This window comes from Electrophorus electricus, chromosome 3 (assembly GCF_041902795.1).
Source record: "Electrophorus electricus isolate QZ-2024a chromosome 3, ASM4190279v1, whole genome shotgun sequence".
NCBI lineage: Eukaryota > Metazoa > Chordata > Actinopteri > Gymnotiformes > Gymnotidae > Electrophorus > Electrophorus electricus.
The window spans coordinates 40,936,991-40,941,990 of record NC_137499.1 but is presented as its reverse complement, the minus strand read 5'-3'; the positions used below and the strand labels follow the sequence as shown (position 1 = coordinate 40,941,990).

General features: G+C 44.8%; 1 protein-coding gene across 4 annotated transcripts in view; it reads left to right on the top strand.

The window, feature by feature from the left end:
* plcd3a (phospholipase C, delta 3a) overlaps positions 1 to 5,000 on the top strand; it is a 28,512-nt gene that overhangs the window by 11,492 nt on the left and 12,020 nt on the right. The gene's annotated exons all lie outside the window — the stretch shown is intronic.

The following is a 5,000-nucleotide window of genomic DNA, read 5'->3' as shown; positions in this document are numbered from 1 at the left end:
TTGAGTGCTGTGGGTGTCTGCGTTTGAGTGCTGTGAGCATCTGTGTTTGAGTGCAGTGAGCGTCTGCATTTGAGTGCTGTGAGCGTCTGCGTTTGAGTACTGTGAGCGTCTCTGTTTCAATGCTTTGAGCTGCTAACAAGTCTGATGGGAGCCTCTGCATTTGAGTGCTGTGAGTGTGTCTGTTTTTATGCTATTTAAGAACATGACGACTCAGATCAGATCCTCAGGGCACATGGTCGGGCTCTGTGCACCAGGGAGACATCCAGACACTGCAGAAGGAGGTTTCCTCCCACTGTCTGCCTGAGACGCACCTAATCACCATGTGGAGCACTCACACACACACTGTGACATTTTACACGCAGGTGTGAGACGCAAGCAAGAACAAAACGAAATGAAAACACCAACAAAGGCAAACGCAGGAGTGAACCGAGAGCAAAAGCGCAACGGACATAAGTAACTAAACTAGAATGACCTCCTACATTTACACCACTTAGCTGACACTTTCGTCCAAAGCAACTTACAATCATGACTGAACACAACTTGAGTAATTGAGGGTTAAGGGTTTTGTTCAGGGGCCCAACAGTGGAAACCTGGCAGTGGAAAGACTGGCAGCCATCTGAGTACTAATCTACTACCTTCACCACCGAGCTACCACTGTACCTCACTGCTGACCACTGACTGAGGTACAGGTGTGTGTGATAATGAATAAACAGGTGATTGTGAAAGTGCGAGTGGTTGTGTGTCGTGATTGGTGGAGGGACTGGTGTATGACGGGCTGGAGGTGTCTGATTGGCTGGATGAGAGTGAATGGGGCTGTGTGGGTGATGAGCTGTGTGTGTGTGCGTGTGTGTTTGGTTGGGTGTGGGCTGAAACGTGACACACACATTATAGCTAAATCCCCTTCCTGGTTTGAGAAGAGTGTGAAAGGTTAATATTGTATTGTAGGTTCTGTCTTTCTCTCACACTCTCACGCAGGCAGGTACACACACTGTTCAACACACACGTAGGATTGCATGACCACGCAAAACCAGGTCTGTCGAAATACAAGCTGGAGTCATATGATCTCTCAGCACTTCGCTAATTTTAATGCTTTGCGTTTATATGTCCTGTCGGGACAGTCACAGTGACAGTCATCTGTGGTAACACTGTGTCTGAGATGCCATTTGGGTGACATACAGTATTGATTTCCTGAAACAGCACATGTATAACAGATGTTGGATCAGGGAAGGTCTAACCATATAACCATATCCACCCAGACCTGTGCAGTGCCATTTCCCAAAGTGGCTATTTTTTAAAAGATAAAACATCATCTTTCTCTCTCTCTCTCCCTACCTCCCTCTCTGTTTCTAACTTCAGTCCAGTTTGAAAAACAGATTTCAGCACTAATATATTGGCATAAGGGTTTTAAATTATAACTGAATACCAATTGAGGGTTTTGTTCAGGGACCCAACAGTGGTAAATTGAACTGGTAACCTTCTGATCATAAGTCAAGTACCTTAACCACTGAGCTACTGTTGCCTGCTCTACAAAGCTAGGACTCACTACTCACTGGTTCTGTCGGACAAATTGCTACAAATCTGGTTGCTAGCAAGCTCAATTTAATCCTCTCTGAAAATCTAGATCACTTGACTGACCCCTGTACTGCTCTTATAAAATGCTCTTATAAAACATATTCTTAGTTGTGTTCAGCATGTACTTGTCTGGTCCTAATCAGATTTCTCTAGTTATCTGATTATTCCAGTGGTCATGTACACAGAATATGCCAGTTTCCTAGATCAGGGTATAGGCTAGAAATCAGATTAAAAATGTTATAAAGGGAGCTGGATTTAATCTCCGCAATCTGATTTCTCATAGCCTTACTCTGATGTCTGAGTCTGCGCATGCATGCAAGCTTGACTAGAGTGAGTGTAGAGCTGTTCCAGACATGGCTGGCAGAATTAAATACCACACCTGCTCCATCAATACTGAGACAACCATAAAAGAGGCAGCATTGAGCACTATTAATAACCATAAAAAACAAAGATCCATGTTCACCAGTAAAGGAGGTGCATGTTTACGAAAAGAAGTGGCAGCAAGGTAGAAGTTTATGTCACATTCTGCTTTGAGTTGATTGGCTGGTTGCAAAGTAGAAATCTGACTCATGAGTTTTCACCATGTAAACGCATTGATCAGATTACTGACAAAATATGATTTTCTGCAGTTATGAGATTATGGAGTGCATGTAAACGCACTCGTTGTTGGGACAGTTGTTTCCACCAAGCATAGGGGATGTTGAGGACACAACCAGTCCTCTTCAGAAGACCAGTGTGGTCTGGAAACGTCTGTTCTGTCGTCATCTCTTGCTTCAGAACTCTCATCTTAGTTTTCCTGGTCTCTTTCTCCCTCTCTGTCTGTCGGCCTCTCACTCTGTCTGTGTGTGTCTCTCTCTCTCTCTGGGCTGAGGAATGCAGTCTGTAGCAGCTGCAATCCTGCTTAAGCCAAGGCAGAATTACAGTTTCCCTTGGGAGTGAGTGGGAGTGTGTGTGTGTGTGTGTGTGTGTGTGAGTGGGAGTGTGTGTGTGTGTGTGTGTGTGTGTGTGTGTGTGTGTGTGCTCGCACGCGCGTATAAAGAAGGTGCACTGTGGGTTGCCTATAATTCTCATGGAGACATACATGACTGAGGATTCTTAGGAGGAAATTGTAGTCAGATGTTCTGCACAAATGTTCTCAGACATTCCTGTTATAAATGTCATATACACACAGTGTCGTATATTTCACAGTTCTAGAGTTGGTGTGCATTGTGTAAGCAGTAGTAGGTGGAGAGGGGCTGCAGGTGTGAGGCATGCTGGGAGATGTAGTTTGTGTTCAGCAGGCTTCACAGAGGCATGCTGGGAGATGTAGTCTGTGTTCAGCAGGCTTCACAGAGGCATGCTGGGCTGGTCCAGGTGGCACCTCATTCATCCAGTCTGAGCTGACAGAGCACACACACATTTAGAATGTTATCTGCCAACTATTTTGTGAGAAACCACACACACACACACACACACACACACACTGACTGACTGACTGACTGTTGCTTTGAAACAGTAACATGCCATCTGTATTCATAGTGTCTGGCACACCACACACATCTACCCTTTGTAAAATTCAGAATTACATGCGTGTTTGTCAGATGGATAGTTATAGAATCATCTGTGTGCACGTTAGTGTGAGTGCATTTGTGTGTGTGTGTGTGTGTGTGTGTGTGTGTGTGTGTGTGTGTATCAGTGAATGCTCCTGACGGGAGATCAGTGTCTCTCCCACGAACTCAGTAACTCAGCAATGCTCGGCACAGTCTGGGTGTCTGTTTGAACCACGGAGAACCTGTCAACACTAAAAACACTCACATGTTGTGGGACGCTGCTCTCAAAACACTTGACTGACACCTTCATTGAAGCACTTTCCTTCATTTGTCCAGTATTTATGGACGCAGTTTAAATTTGACTTTGTTTTCACATACGACATTACTTGTAGTACAGCAGAGAATGTTTGGTTGTGTACCCACATAGTTCACATCCTTTATTATGAAAGATGATGATGATAAGGATTTAGGGCAGATGGAATACCTTTATTTTGTCATATATACACATGAACAGTACACTTAATGTTTCTCTGCAAATATCCCAGCTCCTTTGGAAGCTGGTGTCAAAGAAACGTGAGGATTACAGACCTAAATGATGTGACCTACATGCCCATAGCGCTGACCACTGCGCTGTAGCTACGAAGCTCTTTAAACACTGAGTCATGGCCTGGATGAAGGCTACAGACCTCTACTGGACCCTGTGCTGTTTGCATGCTTAGCCAACAGGTGTATTGACCACGCAGTCCACCTGGTCCTGCACTTCACGCTAAAGCACCTGGAGCATAGCCCTGCACAGCTCAGAATGTGTCTTCTGCATCGTAGCATCACTGCATGATCTACCAAAGTACAAATTCCAACAAAATGCCCTCACTATTTCACACACTGCTAAACAGTTTACATAACACTGTAGTGCGTATCTCTTCAGACATTTCTTTAATGTATAACAGGCATGCAGGACAGTAACAAATTCCTGGGGGATTCTCCAGTCACATGAACCAAGAACCAAGCAGTAGAAATAAGATCAGTGTCCATACCCCCATAGAGTAAGGCAGGACCTCAAGAGTCAGTTGAATGTGAACAGTAAGATCAAAGCCATAAATGTGTATGGCCAGCCAGTCATCGGGGCGGTCTTTCTCCTTCAAGTTAATGTCCTCTTCTAGAGTCCTGGGTGCTCGAGGGGCCTGCATAGTATCTTAGCTGTTTTCAGGACTGCACTCTTCTGGATGGAGATCTCAGATTTTGTTCCTGGGATCTGGGAACCATTCTTGGGGGTCACAGCCCGTAGAGCTCCAGTTACCATGGGGACCACTGTTGCCTTCACCCTCCTCATCTTTTCTAGCTCTTTTTTTAAACCATAATATTTCTAGAGCTTTTTATGTTTCAAGGTTCTCACTAAGCACTTCATTACTTGGGACCATCATCCTGGTGTACCCCTGGATCTTGGTTGTTTCATCCTGGATAGTGGCTCTGACGTTCACTAGTCCTCAGCCCCCCCTCTTTCTGCTTAGTTTCAGTTTCAGAGTGCTGGATGTGGGATGAAACCCTCTGTACATTATGAGGAGTTTTGATGCCAGTGGCCTCTATCAACTCCTTATGCCAGCGGGGTTTCAGATGATGGGTAGAGTGTAGGTGTTGATGTATCTGATGACTGGTAGAGTGTAGGTGTTGATGTATCTGATAACCGCTAGTGTGTAAGTGTTGATGTATCTGATGACTGGTGGAGTGTAGGTGTTGATGTATCTGATGACTGGTAGAGTGTAGGTGTTGATGTATCTGATAACCGCTAGTGTGTAAGTGTTGATGTATCTGATGACTGGTAGAGTGTAGGTGTTGATGTATATGATGACTGGTAGTGTGTAGGTGTTGATGTATCTGATAACCGCTAGTGTGTAGGTGTTG